The sequence below is a fragment of the Mustela putorius genome, unplaced genomic scaffold (genome assembly GCF_011764305.1).
Source record: "Mustela putorius furo isolate JIRA1106 unplaced genomic scaffold, ASM1176430v1.1 tig00003983_pilon_pilon_pilon, whole genome shotgun sequence".
Taxonomy (NCBI): domain Eukaryota; kingdom Metazoa; phylum Chordata; class Mammalia; order Carnivora; family Mustelidae; genus Mustela; species Mustela putorius.
In genome coordinates, this window is record NW_025422123.1 from 8,602,626 (window position 1) to 8,626,578 (window position 23,953).

The 23,953-nt window shown below is 39.0% G+C and overlaps 1 protein-coding gene across 13 annotated transcripts in view; it reads right to left on the reverse strand.

Moving 5' to 3' along the window:
* Nucleotides 1-23,953, reverse strand: part of USP49 (ubiquitin specific peptidase 49) — a 95,167-nt gene that overhangs the window by 47,778 nt on the left and 23,436 nt on the right. For 11 of the 13 annotated variants that reach the window (XR_006604104.1, XM_045071068.1, XM_045071075.1 and 8 more), the window contains one exon: nt 12,289-12,362. The gene's annotated coding sequence lies outside the window, so the exon portion shown is untranslated. Of the gene's footprint in view, nt 1-12,288; nt 12,363-13,021; nt 13,304-19,263; nt 19,322-23,953 lie in introns of those variants that run through there. The other 2 variants (XM_045071074.1, XM_045071076.1) reach the window with 2 other exon arrangements.

Genomic DNA, 23,953 nt, shown 5'->3' on the forward strand with positions numbered 1-23,953 from the left:
AGGTTCAAGTAGACTTTGAAGTTAGAAAAAAAGGGGGGGTGATTTGGCCTACAGAAAAATACTAAGTAACTCTACAAATTTTACCTGTGTGTGACAAATACCACTATGACACAGTGGTATATAAATGTCACAAGTTTGAGAAATGCTGTTCTGTAGGATAGAAGCCACTGTTTTGTTTTGTTTTTTTTAGAGATTTTATTTTTTTATTTGAGAAAGAAAGAGTGAGCACGAGTTGCGGGGAGAGGCAGAAGGAGAAGGAGGAAACTCCCTGCTGAGAGGGGAGCCAGAAAAGGGGGCTCAATGCCAGGGCCCTGGGATAGTGACCTTAGCTGAAGGCAGATGCTGAACCAACTGAGCCACCCAGACGCCCCAGAAGCCAAGGTATTTTTAAAGCTACTTCTATATAGTTATTTTTGTATAACAGTATTACTAATTTTAATTAGGAATTAATACAAAATAAACTACATATGAACCTACTAATACTATTTGCTTTCTGTTAACTGACCCCATAGTTGTTTCCTTCCAGCTATTATAGTCTACAGAATACTGGGAAAGAACAAGGAAGGTCATACAGGGACCTATAAACACAGTCTTCTCAGGAAGATTGGTCTGAAGAACTTGGAAAGAAGGACAGAAGTAGACGGGCATGTTCCACACAGATTAGGTAGCATATGAAAATGTCATGGCTTCAGAAGTTATCCTCCTCTTTTAGAAGTTTATCTCACTTAGCCAAAATTATAAGGAACCCTTCCCTGGACTCCCCATACCTTCTTCACACCCAGTATTACAGCATGCCTAACTGTGACCCCTGATTTCCCTTGTCCACCTTAGTAAATTTTGAAGTCCTTAAGAGTTGGCACAATGACCATATAATTGTGCTCTTTGTCATCTAGGCATCGCATGGAGACTTATGCAGATCATTAGTAAATGAGGATTTAATGGATGGATGCATCTCCGAAACCATGTTTAGGAAAGACATAAAATCATGATGACTTCCCTCTTAGCAGAAACAGCTGCAATACTACTGAACTAGGTTAATGTCAACTAGGAATTTAGCAGAGATCTTAAAGACTGCAAAGAACAACAAAATGCAAATGGGATATGCTGTGTGTCTGTGTATATAGGGTGTGGTAATGTGGTGGAGTAGTCTGCAGTATCCTAAGGGCTCTATCCATATCTAGCCTAGCTCTGCTTCCCCGTTCCTCAGGCATTCTCTTGGCTGCTGAGCAGTCAAGTCTGTCCTTAACTGGAGAACTACCAAAACCAAACGAAAATCCATTCTATGGTGAGAGACTTCTTCCCTTCATAATGGGTATAATCAATATTACCTCTTCCCCAATGTTGTAATAAAAAAGAGATTTGCATGATAATAGGTATCTAAGCTTATTTGCTCCAGCTGCTTTATTCTCTTAAATGAAGTCAAAATATTCACGTTACAAGTTGACTCTGTTCCCTATCTCCTTCCTCCTTTCCATCACCCATATCCAATCAATCCCCAAATCTTACTGATTCCTCCGTTTGAACCTTGATTCTACTTCTGTCCATCACAATTTCACAATGGCCAAAAGGCTATCTCTCTGGGCCAACTCCTCTTATTCTTCTGCTCACGTGTTCCTCTTCAGCCACTGGCCTCCTCACTGTTCCTCTGCCACACCACGCAACCTCTGATCCCAAGAACCATGCAATTCTGTTTCTGCTATTTCAAATACTCTTCCCTCAGATACGCGCATGGCTTGCTTCCTCACTTCATTCAGATATGTGCTCACATGCTAACTTCTCAGTGAAGCCATCACTGGTCACTCTACACAAAAAATCCTTTCCCACACACACTCCCTTATCATCCTCATCCCTCTTTGTGATTTATCCTTCTCCCAGGCAATTACCACTAGATAAGCCCAGTATCTATTTACTGTCTTTTTCCCCACTGCAGTGTACGCTCCAGGAGGGCAGGGAGTTCTATTTTGGTTACTGCTGACTCCCAAGCGCCTAGAATAGCACCTATCAAGAAACAGGTTTATCTGAAAGTATTTTCTGAAAGAACAAATAAGACCACTTCCATCTCTAATGCCTCTAACCTAATTCAAACCACTGTCAATTCTAGTCCACAGTACCATCACTGCTTTTTTAATAGGCCTTGCTGCCTTTGATCTGAAACCCACATAGGTCATCCTTGCTGCCTTGGGGATAAAGCCCAAACTCACTATGGCTCATCAAGTCTCTTAGGGTATGGCCCTGCCCCTCTCTAGGCAATCCCACGTTCCTCACACCACAGCTATGCTCCCATTATTCTAAATTATTTTTAGTGCCCCATGGAACAGCTTACTCTCACTTCTAGGCCTTTCCACAAGTTGCTCCCTCCCCTAGAATGTTTTCATCATTCCCTGGCCACCTGCCTTTCCTTGGTCTGGCTCTTACTTACCCTTTCTCCAGGAAACCTTCCACTACCCTTCAAGACTGATTTACGGTAACCTTCTTCATGCTTCGGAGCACACACACGTGTCTTCCCTTACTCAGCATCTACCATGTTGCACCATACTGCCTGTTTGAAGGACTGCATCACAACGATAATCAACATGAGCTGGACATGGTACCATGAACATAGCAGATATACTGAATAAACTCTGTTGAATGAAAGACTGAATAAGCAAACAAACAACTTTATAATCCAGTATTCTGTTTGGCTAATTATTAGTAATCAGGTCTCTGATTCCTTTTACATACACTCAGAAGGGAGAAAAATATCCAATAAAAACTGAAAAATTAAAAGTAACCTTTTTTAAAAAGATTTTTTTCATTTATTCATTTGAGAGCATAGCAGGGGAGAGGGTCGGAGGGAGAGGATAAAGCAGACTCTGCTCAGCAGGGAGCTGGACGTGGGACTCGATCCCAGGACCCTTGATCATGTCCTGAGCTGAAGGCAGACACTCAATCAATTGAGCCACCTAAGCACCCCAAAAGTAAATTTTAAGTTGGGGTTTAAAAAACATGATGATTCATATGATCAAATAGAAGACTTTATATCATGACAAAGGGTTCAAAGATAAACTAACAGACAAATGGAAATAGCTGCAGACAATAAGAGTCAGAAAGTATTTAAAATAATCTGTATCCAAATGTTGTATACCCTAGAATACTTAATATATTAGCCAAAGCCAATGGAAATAGTTCCATTTATGGAAGACTCTTCAATTAGTGGTCCTACGCAAGGATCATCAGTGGCTACTGACATCACAAAAAAGATAACCAGACAGCGATTCCTAGGAGGCTCAGTCAGTTGAGCATCCATCTCTTGGTTTCAGCTCAGGTCATATTTCAGGGCAATGACACTGAGCCCCTGTACTGGCTCCACACTCAACAGGGAGTTTGCTTAAGATTCTCTCCCTTTCCATCTACCTCTCTCCAGCTCATACTCTTTCTCTCTGAAATAAATAAATCTTAAAAAAATAAAAAATAAAAAGATACCCATACATTACCTCATAATGAAAATATACACCAACACTCACTAAGAATTTCTTCCTCAGAAACAGAACCTGAATCTAATTTGTCTCTGGATTTTACTACTGATTTACAGTCAATGTAGTAAACAATCTAATAATGGTTAACTGTCACTAGGATACAGTCACCAATATTCAGACTGAAGGAAATCCTACAGGACAAATGATTCAAATAGGACAAGGAAGTTTCAAAGAAAAAGAGTGGAAGGAGGAAAGAGAGAGAGATACTATCAGCTAATTGCAATGTTTGAACTTTATTTGGATCCTGATTCAAATGAGTCAACTATTTTAAAAAACGAAATAATTGGGGAGATCTGCACATTGACTAACATATTTGGTGATATTAAGGAATTACTATCAATATTTACAAGCATGAAAATTACTGTGGTTATGTTTATAAAAAATAATTCTTATCTTTTAGAGGCACATAATAAACTATTTATAGATGAGATAATATAATGTCTAGGATTTGTTTCAAAAGAATCCAGGGGTACTGTAAGGAAGACGGAAGGGGTATAGATAAAGTTTGAAATTTTCTATAATGATTTTTTTTTAGTTATGGAAAGCAAGGTTCATTTTAAGTTTTGTTGTTGTTGTTGTTGTTTTTTAAAGATTTTATTTATTTATTTGAGAGAGAGACAGTGAGAGAGAACATGAGAGGCGAGAAGGTCAGAGGGAGAAGCAGACTCCCCATAGAGCTGGGAGCCAGATGCGGGACTCGATCCCAGGACTCCAGGACCGTGACCTGAGCCGAAGGCAGTTGCTCAACCAACTGAGCCACCCAGGCGCCCCTGTTGTTGTTTGTTTGTTTCTAAATAGGCTCTATGCCCAGCACAGAGCCCAACACAGGGCCCAGACCCACGATCCTGAGATCAAGACCTGAGCTGAGCTCAAGAGTCAGACACCCAACCGACTGAGCCACCCAGGAGCCCCAGGGTTCATTCTAAGTTTAGCAAAGGAGGGGCACCAGGCTGGCTCAGTAAGCAGAGTAGGTGACTCTTGATCTTGGGGTGGTGAGTATGAGCCCCACGTTGGGGGTAGTTTATTTAAAAAAAAAGAAAAAAAGTTTAGCAAAGGACAGTGGAGTTCTGTTTTATCATATTAATTTTATATGCTTAAAAAAATAAAAATAATAGCATACAGAACATAAAACTATAAGAGTAAAGCTCTCCCTCTGCTTTTTGTCCCTAGTTGCCTCTCTAGAGGTAACTACTGTTAACTGAGCATCTTTCTGGAGCATATTTCCAAAAATATTTTTATGCTTTTAGAAACATAATTTTTTAACATAAATCCAACTTGATCATATATATTATCCCATATCTTTTTTTTTTAAACTTAACATGCCTTAGACATTTTCCCATACATATGGCTTTATCTCACTCTTTTTAAAGACTATATACCATATTCTATGAGATGGACTGCATAATCCATTGAACTAACTCTTCTATGAGTGAAGAATTAATGCTATTTTCAAAAATGCACCATTGGTACTCTCCGGCATCTATCATGACACACTTATGTAAGTGTGTCTATAAGATAATTTGCAGAAGATCAATTGCTGTATCAAGGGATATATGGATTTAAATTTTGGATAGATATCATCAAGCTCCCCTCCAAGAAGGATGCATTGATTTATACTCTCTCCCTCACCTCCCATCAGTAGTATTTGAGAATACGTGTTCCCCCAGTACTAAGGATTGACACATCTTTAAATAATTTTTACTTAAATAAAATATTAAAATTAAAATAAATAATATTTTGTTTGTGTATGTGTCTTTAATTATGGTGACGATTGATTTTTTTTTCTCTTTACCTGAACTGTCGATTCATGTCTTTTACATGGGGTTCCTGGTCTTTTAGAATTGTCTTGTAAAAACACTTTGTGTGAGGGACGCTTGGGTGGCTCAGTTGGTTAAGCAGCTGCCTTTGGCTCAGGTCATGATCCCAGCATCCTGGGATCGAGTCCCACATCGAGCTCCTTGCTTGGCGGGGAGCCTGCTTCTCCCTCTGCCTCTGCTTCCACTCTGCCTGCCTGTGCTCACTCTCTCTCTCTCTCTCTGGCAAATAAATAAATAAAATCTTAAAAAAAAAAAAAAACAAAAAACACTTTGTGTGCTAATGAAATCAGAGTACTTGCTTCCAAAAAGGAGAAAAAAAAAAAAAGGCCCTCAAATTGAGATTTAAAAATACTAAAGATTAGCTTAAAAATATGGGTATAGGGTGCCTGGGTGGCTCAGTGGGTTAAGCCTCTTACTTCGGCTCAGGTCATGATCTCAGGATCCTGGGATCGAATCCCGCATCGGGCTCTCTGCTTGGCGGGGAGCCTGCTTCACCCGCGCTCTCTGCCTGCCTCTCTGCCTACTTGTGATCTTTCTCTCTTTGTCAAATAAATAAAATCTTTAAAAAAAAAAATACGGGTATATACTATTTCCAACCAACAAATCATGTGACTGAATGAAATCAACTTTCTGTAATAGTGTACGATATGATTACAGGACATTCAGAAAAATGCCAAGAAACAAAGAAAGAAATACAGAAGACATGTCAGATGTTCATATTTCCAAAAAACCATGACATTCACATATGTTGTTCAAGTTTAGTTATTTCCCCTTGTACTTCTTCCCACCTTACCTTAAACCGAGATATGGCACTCCTATTTACCTGACTTGAAAACCTGACATTCCCTCTGATTCCTTATTAATGTCACAGTCAAGCTGGTTACAAAAGCCTACCAATTCACATTCAGAAATGAGAGTACTAGACACAGGGCTAAGTTCTTTGTTACAGTAGCTCATTAAAGAGAATGGATTCAAATCTCTCACACACACACACACACACACACACACACACACACGCTTCTTAAACCTAATTACCTTCCTCATTGCTATTGCTCTCTCCCCTCCAAATCTAGGCCCTTAACACTGCAGACCATTCATTACTGCTTTAGGTGCTAGTTGATGCCTCCTATCTTTTTAGATCTATTATGTTGTTGTTGTTTTTAAGATTTTATTTATTTATTTTGACAGAAAGAGAGGTCACAAGCAGGCAGAGAGGAAGGCAAAGAGAGAGGTGGGAAGCAGGCTCCCCGCCAAGCAGAGAGCCCAACGCAGGGCTGGATCCCAGGACCCTGAGACCATGACCTGAGCTGAATGCAGAGGCCCAACCCACTGAGCCACCTAGGCACCCCAGATCTATTATGTATCTTAAATATTATCACTATATTAAACAAAAACAGCATTTTCATCCTACACTGTGTTCCCCTGCTTAAAAATCTATAATGGTTTGGGTATCTGCTTGGCTCAGTCAATAGAGCATGCGACTCCTGATCTTGGGGTCATGAGCTCAAGCCCCACACAGGGCGCAGAGCTTACATTTAAGGAAAAAAAAAAAAAACCCACAATGGTTATCTAATATCCAATAGATAGTTGATATACAGAAAGAATATTTATTTTAAAAGCCTATCCCAAACCCAACTTTACTTTTTACTGGGCCTGTGACTTTAAATTTGTCTCCATATTCATTAAAATGAGGTATACTACCTATATGCATTGGAGTAAATGTGATGATTGAAGGAAGTGCTTTTTGTGATAGTGCCTAGTGTATAGAAGGTGCTCGAAAAATAACAAAAAATAACAGGTGAATAGCACTAATGTGAATGAATATTCTAACCTCAATAGAAAAATTTGAAGGGATTTTTGAATTAGAGAAAAGACAAGTGTCTAACACAATTCCTGGTATGCTGCACGCACTCAATAACACATGTTAGAACACGGGTTCCCAGTAAAATATGGCAGAATGAATACACTTTTATCTCCTTTTCTCTCAAAATCCCAATAAAATCACAGCAAAGGGTAATAAAGAACATAAATTCATGAGGACAAAAAAGAGTGGCAGATGATAGAATAGTACATGAGAGGTAACAAAATTTTGGACTCTGGTAAGCAAACAGAAGAATGGGAAGTGTAACAGACAAGGGGATACTAAAATTTAAATGTTACTCACACCAGGGGCACCTGGGTGGCTCAGTGGGTTAAAGCCTGCCTTTGGCTTGGGTCATGATCCCACGGCCCTGGGATCAAGCCCCATATCAGGCTCTCTGCTCAGCAGGGAACCTGCTTCCTCCTCTCTCTCTGCCTGCCTCTCTGCCTACCTATAATCTCTGTAATAAATAAAATATTTTTAAAAAACTAAAATAATAAAAAGCTCCTTTAACACCTTCAATAAAGGGAGGGTCACAATGCCACCCCCCATTAAAAAAAAAAAAAAAGAGCTTCTATTAAGAAGTGTATCTTTTTTTTTTTTTAATGGGGTGGCACTGTGACCCTCCCTTTATTGAAGGTGTTAAAGGAGCTTTTTATTTAATTTTTTAAAAAATATTTTATTTATTTATTTGACAGACAGAGATCACAAGTAGGCAGAGAGGCAGGCAGAGAGAGGACGGGAAGCAGGCTCCCCGCTGAGCAGAGAGCCTGACTCGGGACTCAATCCCAGGACCCTGGGATCACAACCTGAGCCGAAGGCAGAGGCTTTAACCCATTGAGCCACCCAGGTACCCCAAGAAGTGTATCTTAAAAATTAAAATTATGTTTAGAGACAATTGTTGGTCATTCACGTTTTGAATGTCACTTTCTTTTTTCGTTAATATTCTAATGATATTTCCACTCGTCTGCATTTGGAAATGACTGAATTTGGTAATGTGATAGACGTCCAGCCGGTGAGCAAGAGTCTGATGGCCGCATTAGTTAACCTTCAAGTCATTATTAAATGACTCAATCTAATGAGCCAAGTAATCTCTTTCTGTATAAAAGTCTATTAAACAAATTACAAGGTCTTGGGAGCAACTCACCAGGCAAGGAAAATCTCACACACATATGAACATTTTTATTCAAATAATGAAAAACAATTAGAATAAATTTAACATTAGTTGGTATTTAATGATTTTAAGTTAAATTTCTTGACAAAAGTGGCAATAACTTGAAAACAAAACAAGATTAAAATAGCCACAATAAGGGTGACTAAATAGACTACCTTTATTGTTCCACGTATGATTTGAAAATTCCCAACCATTTGGTACTTTTTAAAAAAATAATAATAATAAAAATCACAAAATGTCAAGCAGTTTCCACTCTATCCTCAGCAGCTAGCCACTTAGCAATACCAGTCAGTGCTCAAGACACAGAGGTGTGAGCACCACAGCAGCCATCACCAACTCAAGAGTCCCCTGAAGAGGGAGCTGGGACTACAGCAAAGGACTCCAAAGCTAGAATGGAAGCCCAATGAGGACAGAGGTGTTTTTGTTTTTCTTTTGTGAATTGACTTATTTCCAGCCCCTAGAACATAGCTGGAACATAGGAGATGCTCAATTAATACAGTCAAATAAAAGGCTGTCCTGAAAGGTCCTTTTGGTCCTCCCAAGATTGGGAGCAACCGATACAAGGAAAACTCCAAATATGGCACATATCAGTGGGGTCACTGTCAAGGTTGTATGGTGTTCCTAATTAAAGTCAAGCTCTCCTTTCTCTAGATTTCCATAGCTCCTTATAATCTGGAATAGACCATCTAGCACAATTATGAAAAAGGAGCAAAAGTTTCACCTGTCTAGACCAGGAGACATAGCCTCAGTCTATCAGGATGTCCCTAGGTACACGGAGGTGCTGTGTGGTGGGCACTGCCTATGACCAGTGGCAATCCACTCAATCACTAGACAGGAGCACCATGACTCTCTGGCCTAGACTGGGGTCACTGATACATTCTTTTTTTTTTTTTTTTTAAGATTTTATTTATTTATTTGACAGAAAGAGTAAGTGAGAGAGCACAAGCAAGAGGAGCAGCAGAGGGAGGAGGAGAAAGAGGCTCCCTGCTGAGGAGGAAGCCCAAAATGGGGCTTGATCCCAGGACCCTGGGATCATGACCTGAGCCAAAAGGCAGCTGATTAACCAACTGAGACACCCAGGTACCCCCACTGTTACACTCTAAGATAGAAACAAACCTTAGTGCTTCTCATTGCAAATCTAGAGAAGAGTGGTCTTACTTCACGTTTCTGAAGATCTTTTCAATGTCTGGATTAAGGAAGACAGCTAGATTCTCCTAGCCTTTTCTGTATTCACTTGGTTACACATTATATAGCCTTTGGAAAACTCCGCTACATACTCCGTAAGCAAGTAATGTTTTAGTATTGTTATGAACACAATTTTGACTCCTTAAAGAGTCTCAGGGGTCAATGAGCAACACTTTAAGACACTTGTAAAAGAGATGCATGCTGAAAGCCATAATTTTGATCAACACTTAGAGAAGGGATTCTCAGACAGGAAATGGGAATTTTAAAAAATGGAGAGGAGAGAGGAAAACATCGCTGACCACGTGTGGTCACACTTTAAAGAAAGCCAAAACATTTTATCAGTGTTGTTGTTATTTTAAATGTTGCCTACCCTTTGTACTTTACCATATTTCAACAGGGAATGAATGGCTACATGAAGGGGAAAAAAGCCAATGCTTCCCTCTGACAGACATAGCCCAGAACAAAAACCATGTACTATAACTCCTTCCAGTTCCTAGACAAGTGTCGATTGTTAATGCACGTTGACTTTTTAGACCATTACTTCTAAGTGGCATTCTAATTATAAGACCTGTAAGTCACCTTTCTCCTGCCTTTCTTTCCTTGTATAACTTTCTGCTGTCATTCAAATATTATTTAACAGGACAAAAGAACAATTTCCAATCACTAATCTGTTCCGAACTGCTGCACAGTTCAGTCTTTCTGAGAGCCTGTTTCTACAAATAGCAGCTAAATGGCAATCTACAAATCAACTCATTCTAGTCCCTTTTAAACACATACATGCTGGTCCTGAGCTAGGTGCAAGTGATTTTCTATCTACTGAAAATGATTCATAAAGAAGCAGGACAGCTGTATTCATTTAAGGATGGTCTGAGACAAACAATTATTTATGATTAATCATCTCACATCATCATTTTTCCCATACTTAAGAAGATACATGATTTCACATTTTCCTTCCCACAAACAATAAAATCAGATTAGTTATGGTGCTTTTTCAGGAAATATTTGGCTTTATTATCCTATTTAAATTTACACCCACCTTAACAAACCTTATGTGAGTTTACTAACTAGGCCAGCAGTTACAGGCTCTGGAACAGAGATCTAGGTTTGAATCTGAGAACTGCCACTTGCAATGTGACTTTGGGCAAGTTACTTAATCTGTGCCTCAGCTTCCTCAGCTTTTAAAATGAAGATAATAACAGTAGCTGCCTCCTAAGTAGATGATGGGATTAAAAGAGATAATGAGTAAGTAAAGCACTTAAAGCAGAGCCTGACACATAAGAAGTATTCGGTAAATGTTAACTTCTGTTTATATATATTAGTCTTCTAAAATAGTCACAACAGAGAGAATATTCCAGAATAATCTAATAAAGCCCCAGGGCAAAAAGGAGGAAAATATTAAGAAGAGATGACTGTCTCAGTGGCCTCCCTTCCTAAAAACAGGTAAGAAAGTGCTAACAAGCCATGGAAAAGATATCAAAGACATTTTCATAATTACTACAATTCTGTGAAACAAAAAAAATTTAAAAAGACTATCTTTCAAAAGAGACTGAAGGAATCTTAACAGAAAATTTGACATACCTATTAGAAACAAGAGTTTCTAAAGCATCCTGCTTTAACATGATACTTACATGGGCACGATAAAACTATCACAGACAGAAGACAGTCTTTACTCATGCGTATTTGTAAGCATCATTTATACACCATGAAGTATGCAGTAAGAGCTGAAGGTGTAGAACTCTGTTCTCACACACAGCCTAGCAGCATACTCTGAGAGAATCAAAGCTTAAACCAAAAAGAACACTTGCATGAAAATTTTAAAAATCCTTGCCACCAGGGTTAACCTTATCCAAGATGGTTTAACTCCTACAGTACCTGAGGAAAAAAGATTCATCTGTGGAGGGCTGGCACATAAAAAGGCTAACTAGAATACATACGAAAATTACAGCTAACATTTATTTAACACTATGTTTCAGGCATTTTCCCAAGTTTTTTAGATGTATTATCCAATTAATCCTCAACATCACAATGAGACAGAAATTTTACTGTCCCCACTTATAACCAAGGAATTATGTTCATAAAGAAATTTAGTTGCCCAAATGTTAATAGATGCCTAGTCAAAAACAGTCTGGCTTCCAAACCCAATTTTTAAATCATTAGGCAAAGAAGGTTGCACGAAAATGTATCATACATTCTACACCCTGGGAGGGGGCTAAGTTTTAGGGAGAGAGTTTTGGTTATCTATAATGTTTGAATTATTGACAATAAGAACGTATGGACTTGTAGTATTAAAACATTTCACATCTCATAAATTTAGTCACATGTTCTGTGGCATTCCATTGGCACAACCTGCACTTGCCTAAATGAACAGGATCATCAGAGTAAATCCTAACATCACAGCAGCTGGCAGGATTTGGAAAATAAGAATCCAACCACCAATAAGCTTCAAAACCTACCTCAAACCTGGATTTTAGTATGGTTGCTGAACTCCAGATCCTACTTTTATCTTCCAAAACAGCTGTGTCCCCTCTTAGCTTACGCTAACTCATAGTACTGAGAAATTCACAATGGTAAGAAGGAAGCAGGTAATGAAAGTTCAGACTGGGGATAAGACAAATATAGTGACTGGTCATTCACCCTAATGGAATACCAACGTTGGCCGCTTATTACAGACTGGCCATACATAACACTATTAAGAATAATTTTCATTAATCTTTTTATCATAGTTTTATTTCTTACCCATTAAACAAGTTTTTTTCATCTTCTTCCATATCATTCCACAGCCATTGATTAGGTTTCCTCTTCTCTATTACCTGCAGGGGAAACAATTCGTAAGGTTGGGCTAATAAACAGCAAAGAAAAGCAATTTCATGAATTTTATTTATAAATTCAAAAAAGGGATTAGTACCTAGGATATGTAGCTACATGGAATTTAGGTTTAAAAGCTTTATGGCAGGGTGCCTGGGTGGCTCAGTTGGTTAAGCCGCTGCCTTTGGCTCAGGTCATGATCTCAGGGTCCTGGGATCGAGTCCCGTATCAGGCTCTCTACTCAGCAGGGAGTCTGCTTCTCCTTCTCTCTCTGCCTGCCTCTCTGCCTACTTGTGATCTCTCTCTCTCTGTCAAATAAATAAATAAAAATCTAAAAAGAAAAAAAACTTTGAAAAAAAAAATAAAAGCCCTATGGAATAGCTATTAACTTCAGGAGTAATGACTTCAATAATTACAACAGTGATCTTGAAAATTGGGAAATTATAATTTAGCTTAATTCTGAAAACTATTACTAAGACTCTGTGTGTCCAAATATGTGCCATCTAGGTTCCACTTACATCATTTAAACTATTGCAATGTATTTTTGAATGGGAGGGGTGGAATTACAGATACATAAAACAGTAGGAAGAAACTAAAAATGTTGATGACATCCTTTAAATGGTCATTAAAAATAAAGTCCCTAAAAAGCAAATTTCAAGCTTACCTCCTAGTGAAACTTGCTGAATTCTCACGTTTTCTAGTGTCATGCAAGGCAAGAGTACAGGATGCAGAATGGCAAAGACCAGTTATCATCGTGTTGCCCACTTACTTGGACAGGACCTTATGCAAGTTTCCTAATTTGAGCTTGTTTTCTAATATACTTCAGGGCACTGGTGTAATGACTAAATGAAAATGTAGGTAAACATGAGGTCACTGCCATGCACGTAGCTGATGATGAACAAAGGTTTAGCTCCCTTCTTTCCCTTCTTTTTGTCTTTCTACCTTTAGTTTTGAGCAATTTTCAAGCTTGAGAAAGTCCATTCTTAAGCTTCCTCACATTATTCTGCCAAATAATAACAATAACAGTGACAATGATAGCTGCTGATGGCATTTATACAGTTCTAAATGTATGACAGACACTCCCCTAAGCACTCTCGTATGCATTAACTCCTTCACTTCTCACAATGATGAGTTAGGTATTATCTTTATTTCCATTTCACAGACATTGAAACTGAGGCACAAAATAAGTTCCACAGTTACTATCTGCCAGAGCTAGGATTCAAAGTCAGGTTTCTGCTCTGAAAAAATACTAGCACCAAACATCAAAGTGACAGCTATGCCCTCCCTTCCTTGAAGAGCTCTCTAACAGTAATGCAGCCAGATAGGGAATGTTCAGATGGCTCACCAAGTAGATTCATTTTAGGTAATTAAGATTATCTAAATATAAATATATATAAAATAAATGTAACTGAATATTAAATATAACTAAGATTCAATATATATAAATGATAATTTATACATTTAAAAATATAGTTTATGTGTTACATATCTCAAAATATTTTAAGTATATATTTTACAATATTATTTTTTAAAGTTTAAAAAGTTGATCATGAGAATATTAATACATTTAAATTTTTTAAAAATCTAACCAAGATTATACCTTTCTTGGCAAGGTCAGTTATGAGGTACTTTGCAAAACAGAAACATCTATTATCCTATGTTATACCTTGTCTATAACTATCTTCTCCTGTAAACTCCTGGGGGATAACAGTACCTTGTCTTACTTATTGTGAACATCAGTGACGTCTAAAACTATGCCTAGTCTTTACTGGGTGCTCAAAAAATACTGATGAAAGAACAAATAGGCTAGATACTAAATAAAGAAAATGTTCAAATCTGTTGTTTCTATTCACATTCTAAGGTACCAACATTCCACCCTTATTTCCTACCATGCACCCAATCTATGATTTTACCACCAGCAAGCCTTGCTGGATTTAAATGTTTTCCTTGACCCAGTCACATGTTTGGCCTATTCCAATCTATAAACTCTTGCAGCAAAATGTCATTTAACAAACCGTCTCAAGTATACAATTAGTCAGAAGATTCACACATGAATGCATGCATACAACATATTGTTATGGCACTTTATGGTTTTCAAAGTGCTTCTACACCTACCTCTCAGGTGCCTCAAGACAGCCCTGAGAGCAAAAAAGGCAGGTGTGATAAGCCAGGAAGCTACATCTAATGGTGTTTGTTTTGAAGTGGAAACATATTTTCATTGTCACTGCTGAAGAACCAACAGCTCACAAACCAATGCTTTCTCTGTAGCTGGGTAGAAAGTCTAAAAAATGACATTTTTAAGTCCATGTCATAAGTAATTTTTTAAATTATTAATAATCAGTTATATCTTTTTAAATATTTTATTTATTTAAGAGAGTGAGCGAGTGAGAGAGAGAACACAAGTAGAGGGAGGGGAGAGGGAGAAGGAGAAGCAGACTCTGAGAAGGGAGCGCCTAAGCCGGGGCTTGATCCCAGGACTCTGGGATCCTAACCTGAGCTGAAGGCAGACACTTAACTGACTGAGCCACCCAGGCGCTCCTGATCAGTCATATCTAATCAAAGTAAAAATAAGCCTTAGAAGATACAAAGGCAGGGTAAACTCATACAATAAGGAAAAATTTTAGATGCATCCACCATTGAATAAAGAGACTTCATGTAAAATTTTAAGATCACGATTAAATGTTTCTTGGATGTTATATTAGGAATTCCAGCAGGAAAAGAGAAAGCTAGGCTGGATATCAGCAAACCTGGGTTTCAGTCCTTGTTCTGCCACTGAAGAGTTTTGTGATCTCCAGGCCCAAATAAATTTGAAATTCCACAATTTGCACATAATACCCAGAGTAAATAATAATGTAAAAAGAAATGTGTAACACTTTACATTTCAGAGTACAGTATGGATAGCATGAACAAAAAAGTCCAAGGTCTGCTGACTTTACTTTTCTATGATTCTAAGTTATTAGTTGCCATGGGTTTTACCAATTAATGGCCCTAATGGTTTAAGTTCAAATTTAGGACCTCTGTACAGAAACTGGAAAACAGATTTATGATTTTCTGGGAAATACAAAGCATGCTAGGACTGCACTTACACACTCTGACTGTGGCTCAGGATAATTTAGGTGGTAAAATCTAAGTTCACTGGCCAAATGAACTGATTTCTTAGAAGCTGTTTATTAAAATGCTTGTTTGCCACAAAACAGAAATGTGCCCATGGGTTTACAAAGTTTTATTATACAGTGTACATGGAATGTTAACTTAACTATGGGCTTCCTGAGAACAGAGTGCTTCTCATTCATTCTAGTATCCTACTGATTTTTTTTTTAAAGATTTTATTTATTTATTTGACAGAGACAGAGAGTACATACACATGCAGGGGGAGTGGGAGAAGGAGAAGCAAGCTCCCCACTGAGCAGGGAGCCCATGTAAGAGATCCAGAGTCTCGGACTAAAAGTTGGTGAAGCCCCACATTAGAAATTTTTTTCCCTAAATGCCTGATGCCTGTGTGACTCAGTCAGTTAAGTGTTGGACTGTCAGTTTTGGCTCAGGTCATGATCTCAGGGTTCTGGGATTGAGCCCCAAGTCCTGGGCTCCATGCTCAGCACAGAAAACTGCTTGGGATTCTTTCCCTCTTTCTCTCCCTCCCTTGACTCATGCTCACTAATGTGCTCTCTCTCTCTCCCCCTCTCTGTCAAATAAATAAATATATACACAATTAAAAAAAGTTTTAGGGGTGCCAGGCTCAGTCAGTTAAGCATCTGCCTTCGGCTTGGGTCATGATCTCAGGGTTCTGGGATCTAGTCTCACATTGAGCTCCCTGCTCAGCAGGAAGCCTGCTTCTCCCTCTCCCTTTGCCCCTCCCCCATCCATGCATGCACACCCGTGTTCTCTCACTCACAAAGAGATAAATAAAATCTTTTAATAAAAAGTTTTAGAAATCTACCTGCTTTGATTGACTTCCATATCTAGCAATAAGATATTAGATGGGTCTGTTTATTTATAAGGGGCATAAGAACACAGAAGAGTGCAAGAGCCTTAGATTTAGAATCATAAAGCTTGGGTTTAAGCCTCAGGTTATGTTATCCCTTATTAGCAGTGTAACCTTGGGCAACTTACTATTGTCTTGGGACCTCTACCTTCTCACTTCTACTCCCTTCTGAGGGTTGCACAGATCAAATACGAAAATGTATGTGTAAGCGCACTGTAAACTGACAAGAGCTACACAAGGGTTAGCCCTTATTTCCCCGCTACCAAAAATAGCAAAGACTTTAGATCCTTATTCTGATGAGAAGAGACATTGATATTTGAACTTTCCAGGGGCTTGGAGGAGCATGCTAGGATAAAAGAACCTGATCTTTCCTGTGGAGCTAAAGAATCCTAAAATGGTTTTGGTACCTGCATCTTTAGTTAAATAACATCCTGGTCTTAACTAACAGCTTATAGGGATTAAAGGGCATGAGATATTAGCCACTCTGGGAAATTTCTTCTCACCAAAAAATAAAATGATTTAAAAGCAAGAGCAGATATACTTGCATTCTCCCCAATCATCCAAGATCAATATATACAAACAAAAGCAAACCAAAGCCCATTTAGTTTGTAGGGCAGGAGCCACAAAAATAGCCTTCCGTCTAAGATGCACCAGAACTGCCATTCCATTACTATGCTGAAATCGACTCCTGCTTTTCTACTCCCCACATACAATAAATATTATTAATTGGCAGAGTTCAGTCAGCCAGCATTCATTCAAACCATTTTAAAACCTTAGTTCTCATTATCAAGCATATTTTTTAAAAAGGTTTTATTTATTTATTTGACAGACAGAGATCACAAGTAGGCTGAGAGGCAGGCAGAGAGAGAGAGAGAGAGAGGGAACAGGCTCCCTGCTGAGCAGAGAGCCCGATGCAGGGCTCAATCCCAGGACCCTGAGATCATGACCTGAGCCGAAAGCAGAGGCTTTAACCCACTGAGCCACCCAGGCGCCCCTACCAAGCACATTTTATAAATACAATTTTGCCAGCAAAAAGCAGCAATTTTAATGGGAAGAGAACATTTGTGAACATTTATTTTACTCCTACTAGATACCACGTGAAGTGAGGTGTTTTCACGTGTATTTGTTCAGTTAATTCTCACAATGAGGCAGGTGCCAGTGGCACCCCATGGATGAAGAATGGATATTTGAATTGGTTGTTAAATGACTCATCCAGGATCACAAAGGAAAAAACAGCAGTACCTAAGCCCAAGACAATTGCTTACATCCATAACTCTACCTCTGTGGCAAAAAAAAAACAGGAGGTTTACTTAAGCAAAGTTTTGTGTCATGGTAAAATTTAGTTGTCAGTTAGCAATATCCTGAGGCACTTTATTTGCCTTGTTCGAGAGGAGATGGAGCCATAAATCTGCACTCCTATGGAAACAGTATCTGATTCTAAAATTTAAGCACAGAAACTTATTTTCACTGCAGGCTGTGCAGGCTGGCTTGGTGAAAGAGCATGAGACTCTTGATTTGGGGGTCATGAGTTGAAGCCCCACATTGCGCACAGAGATTACTTTAAAACCAAAACAAAAAAAAAAAGGAAAAAAAGAAAGATTTATCACTGCGGCTAGTTGTTTTCAGAGAAAACACTGCAAAGGACACATAAATTCACTAGAGGCAATAACAGTTTTATAAAGAAGCTATCTCTTGGAGATTATATCTAAACAAGTGCCAAAAATTATTGTGTCTTACAAACATAAAAGTCTTTTAAGAATTTTGAATATTAGAAAAATGTTTCCTATAATCACAGCTCTTCTTTTAAAAATTAAAGCTAACTCTAACCTACATATCACCATTCAATAAACATAAAGTGATGATTTTAGTTTTCCCTGAAAATTCCCTAGTACTTAAGAAAATCCACTGGTATTTATAAAATAAATGTTTATAAAATAAACATTTTAGAAGGGCTCTGAAATGGACAATACTAAAAGATACAATAAGGGTTACATAAATTGATGGACTATTTGTCTGTGCCAAGCAATGAGATATTACGAGTGTTTGGACAAGAACCAAAACCCTATAGAGCTTTCCAAGAAAACAGTTCTTGCAGAAACAATACAGAGCTCAGTGGCTACCCTGTTATCTGGTTAAAGTATTCCAAGATACAAAATAAACCCAGATCTTCAAAATATATAATTGTATCTAATTATACAACAGTACCCTAACTAGGTGTCATGCTTAAGAGGGCAAGTTTAAGCATCAGATTGGCTGGATTAGAATCTCACTGGAACCTAATTCCTAGCCTGGGCTCTGCTCCTCACCTACTTCAAACAGCTGCTGGGGAATTAAGATGTGGAAAGTGTTAGAAGAATCAATGGCATAACAGCATCATCTGTTATTTTTCTAGTACTACCTCATGTGAAAAATAAAACATGTAAAAAGAGACTGAAGGCCTCTCATTACTGAGCTAATCTATTCCCAAGTTTAGAATTTAAAAGATAATAAAAAGAAGCAAAATCCCACCTTTCTTGGTAAAATAAGGATGGCAGTTATCCTGGGGTGGGGTGTAAGGGAACATCATGCAGGGAATTTTTACACTTATAGGATGCTTAATCCTGGCTTTTGTTTCACCAGTCTTTAAAATGTTTTGGGGGACCTGGTTGGCTCAGTTGGTATAACATGAGACTTCTGATCTCAGGATTGTGAGTTTGAGCCCCACTCTGAGTATAGAGATTACTTAACTATAAAATCTTTAAAAATAAAAAAATTTTTTCCCCCCAAAGATTTTTGATTTATTTATTTGACAGAGAGAAAGAGACAGACAGCAAGAGAGGGAAGGAACACAAGCAGGGGAGTGAAAGAGAGAGAACCAGGCTTCCCACTGTGCAGGGAACCCAACAACGACAATGAAGCTGGATCCCAGGACCCCGGATCATTACCTGAGCTAAAGGCAGATGCTTAACGATGGAGCCACCCAGGAACCCCTAAAAAACAAATCTTAAAAAAAAAAAAAGCACGTGTTTTAAAATATCTTCACAACAAAAAAATTAGAAAAAACAAAAGCTAAAAAACATTTCCAAGGTATAATGAGAAAGAACCACCTAACTGGAGAAGAGGGGAAAAGGAAAAAAAAAATCAAAAAATGAAACCAAAGCACTATCATTCTAAGTGTTCTAGATTACTTCAGATTATGTATGCAACAGTTTAGCTCAGTTATGGAAACACATCCGTTGAACTCCATTCAATCCTAAGAGACATTTTCCTTTGTTCTTACCAAGAGTGTCACTGATTGAATGGGTGCACCTCTTTATGATCATAAAACCTGGAGGTTTTAAGGAGTCTCAAAGGACTTCTCTTACAACATGTTCACTTTCCACATAAGGGAACGTTAGACCCCTGAGCTTCCAAACAACAGGCTTTCCCCAGTCTGATCCCAGCCATTACTGCCAGCTACCAATGTGACGCAAAGGAAGGGGCAGAGCCCGTTCTTTCAATTCCTTTGAAATAGTGAGTAGAAAAAAAGAGAATTTATACCAACCATCGGAATCTGTTTAAGATCTAATATGTACCCCAAAAGATGCCAGCACCTACAGAGGAGCCTGGTACCTCAGTCAAAGAAGGCGTTTCATAAATATGCAAGTAAATTTAGTCAAAAGTACAATGTAGGAGTTTTGCCCCAAAGAGTTTACATAGAACTCAACAAAGAATTCAACACCAACATAGAATGAATCCAGCAATGTGCTGTGGGCAAATGTACCACATACAGTATACAGGAGGGAATGGGGAAATAAGAGATTTATGTCCGGGGGCACCTGGGTGGCTCAACTGGTTAAGTGTCTGCCTTTGGACCAGGTCATGATCTTGGGGTCCTGGGATCGAACCCCACGTCGGGTGGGTTCCTCACACAGCAGGGAGTCTGCTTGTCCCTCTCCCTCTGCCCCTCACTCCTGCTCATGCTCTCTTTCTCTTGCTCTGCTCTCTCTCTCAATAAAAAAAATAAAATCTTTTTAAAAAAAAAAAGCTTTATATTCCATGGGGTAAAACGGAGGAAGAGGCCTTAGAGAAGAAGTGAGAAATGAGTTTTGAAAAGTCGGTTAAGAGGGACGCCTGGGTGACTCAGTTGTTTAAGCCACTGCCTTCGGCTCAGGTCATGATCCCAGGGTCCTGGGATCGAGTCCTACATCAGGCTCCTTGCTCAGCAGGGAACCTGCTTCTCTCTCTGCCTCTGCCTGTTTCTGCGCGCGTGCTCTCTCTCTCTCTCTCTCTCTCTCTGACAAATAAATAAAAAAATAAAATCTTTAAAAAAAAAAGTTGGTAAGAAAGTGCTCAACCCTGTTGATATTTTTTATAACACCTGCTTCCCTTTTCCACATTACTTCCACATTTTATTTTATTTTTAAGATTTTATTTATTTATTTGACAGAGAGAGAGATCACAAGTAGGCAGAGAGGCAGGCAGAGAGAGAGGGAAGCAGGCTCCCTGTTGAGCAGAGAGCCCGATGCAGGGCTTTATCCCAGGACCCTAAGATCATGACCTGAGTTGAAGGCAGATGCTTAATCCACTAAGTCACCCAGGCGCCCCTACTTCCACATTTTAACAGGTATCCTGAGTTGTTCTAAATTATTTCATCTGCTATAATTATATTCAGGAAAACGTTTTCACTTTCCCCCTCAAGGAACTTTTGGAACCCAGTGAGAATGGAATAATAGGAAGAAAGAAAATAAACCTTTTATTTTTTTTTTTTTTTTTTTAAAGATTTTATTTATTTATTTGACAGATCACAAGTAGGCAGAGAGGCAGGCAGAGAGAGAGAGAGGAGGAAGCAGGCTCCCCGCCGAGCAGAGAGCCCGATGCGGGACTCGATCCCAGGACCCTGAGATCACGACCCGAGCCGAAGGCAGTGGCTTAACCCACCGAGCCACCCAGGCGCCCCGAAAATAAACCTTTTAAATGCTTACTATAAATTCTTCAAAACAGAAACATTTTTTGATGGTGAAATACACATTTTATCAAGTTTGAAGTTCACCAAAATAAAAACGAACCCTAAAAATTAACAAAGAAGAACACTTAAATAACCACCACCCCCCACTCATGACTGTAAACTCAAAGCATACACAAAGTTAACAGGACATTTGGGTGACACAAGAAATGGATAAAGGGCTTCTATTTCCAGTTACTTTAATGGGAAAAGACAGAACCATAGTGGTAAGGAAAAGACAACTGGAGAAGAGACCAGTTCCAGTTCTAGAGAGATGAGTAAACATAAATAGGTCACTTCTGCACTCTGGGTCTGTTTCCACGTCAAAAAGTTCTATTATTCTCTCTGTAAAGTTCCTAAAGCCACTCAGGTATCATTCTCTTTTAGAAAGCTACACATTAGGCATTAATCCATGAGGACAGCAAAAAACAAAATGAATTTATGCTATCCAGATTTCTGTCTGTACTGTAGCAAAGTTCTGAAATTGCCACAAGCCATTTATCTATTAAGTCTTGTACGGATCAGGGCATTAGAGAAGTTTGGATTTTCAGTGAAACATGATGCACTGAACACCTGCACTTACCTCTCTGCTCTCAGTAACTCCACTGAAAACAACAATAAGAACAAGATCTGAAAGACGAAGAATAGGAGAGGAAACAACTACAACAAATTTTGTGGAAGCTGGAAAGCAGATGGATGGGTTATTTGATTTAGCAGCACAAAGGAGCATGTTAAACAGAACTGCAGATCACACTGAATTGGGCTGGAATACACCAGAGAAGCTCAGAATACCTCTGAAAGTGGGGATAGCAGGCAAGGATGAAAAAGGAGAACAGGGTGAAAGTTCTGCCCCAAGATACCCAGCCTCACTCTAAGCAGCCACGGGTCAACGGATGGGAAGCCTACTCTGGAAACCAGACTCAAGCACAACTAGGGGCAGGCCTAGCAGTCTAAAAAGATGCAGATTATGGATGAGTTGCTATCCTGAAAGGTAGATACCTCCAGCTCTTTTCCCACTCAGCAACCCAGATGTTGCAGCCAGGGGTGTAAACTGAGGATGGGAACATTCGCTCTAGGGAAGAACCCGGTCAACAGAAAAACACCTACAAATACTGACTGCTAAAAGTGAGCTCTTCACTACCTTATAATGAATAACACCACCAGTCAACTTTTAGAAGCCCCCGCTCCAGCAAATCCAGCTTTCAGTTTTTCAGTGGCTTGTTACGGAACATGAGTAAGACATCCAAGACTATCCATTTAAGGAAATCCCCTAAATGAAAAAGCAAAAGAAATGATCAAGTAAAGGTATTTTAAGGAAACAGATGGTGCAGGAAACTGAAGAAAAAAATAAATTACAATTAACATACTCAGAGAAAAGCTATTCCACCCATGAAACAAAAATAGACTATTTAAAAGCAACATTCAGGGGCACCTGGATGGCTCAGTGGGTTAAAGCCTCTGCCTTCGGCTCAGGTCATGATCCCAGGGTCCTGGGATCGAGCCCTGCATCGGGCTCTCTGCTCTATGGGGAGCCTGCTTCCTCCTCTCTCCCTCTGCCTACTTGTGATCTCTGTCTGTCAAATGAATAAATAAAATCTTTAAAAAAAAAAAAAAAAAAGCAACATTCAGGGGCGCCTGGGTGGCTCAGTGGGTTAAAGCCTCTGCCTTCTGCTCAGGTCACGATCCCAGGGTCCTGGGATCAAGTCCCGCATGGGGCTTCTTGCTCAAGCAGGGAGCCTGCTTCCCCCTCTCTCTGCCTGCCTCTCTGCCTACTTGTGATCTCTGTCTGTCAAATAAATAAATTAAATATTTTAAAATAAATAAATAAAAGCAACATTCAGGGCCCCTGGGTGGCTTAGTTGTTTAAGCCACTGCCTTTGGCTCAGGTCATTATCCCAGAGTCCCAGAATCGAGTCCCACATCGGGTTCCCAGTTCTGCGGGGAGTCTGTGTCTCCCTCTGACCTTCTCCCTTCTCATGCTCTTACTCTCTTTTTCTCGCTCAAATAAACAAAATCTTAAAAAAAAAAAAAAAAAGTAAAAGCAACATTCACAGGGCAACTGGTAAGCTCAGTTGGTGGAGTGTGCGACTTTTCATCTCAGGGTTTTGAGTTCAACCCCCATGTTGGGGGAAGAAATTACATAAAAATAATTTTTTTTTAATTTTTGAAGATTTTTATTTATTTATTTGAGAGAGAGAATGCACACACAGAGGGGCACAGGGGGAAGAAGAGGGAAAAGCAGACTCCATGCTGAGTACAGCCTGATGCGGAGCTTAATCTCAGGAACCTGGGTTGAGTTGAAATCAAGAGTCAGACGCTCAACTCACTGTGCCACAGAGATGCCCCTAAAATCTTTTTTAAAAATAGCAGTATTCACTAGGGTGAGTGCTGTGAAGTGTGTAAATCTGGCAATTCACAGACCTGTACCCCTGGGGATAAAAATACATTATATGTTTATAAAAAATAAAATAGCAGTATTCAGAGAAAAAAAACTAGTGATTAAAAATATGAAAGCAGAAACATAAAACTAATTAGAAGAATCTGAAGTCAAGACATCTTCCAGAAAGTAATGAGACAAAAAAGATAAGAAATAGTAAAAATAGGAAAAGTAAAGCAGTCCATATATTCCAAACACAAATAGAGTGAGTTCA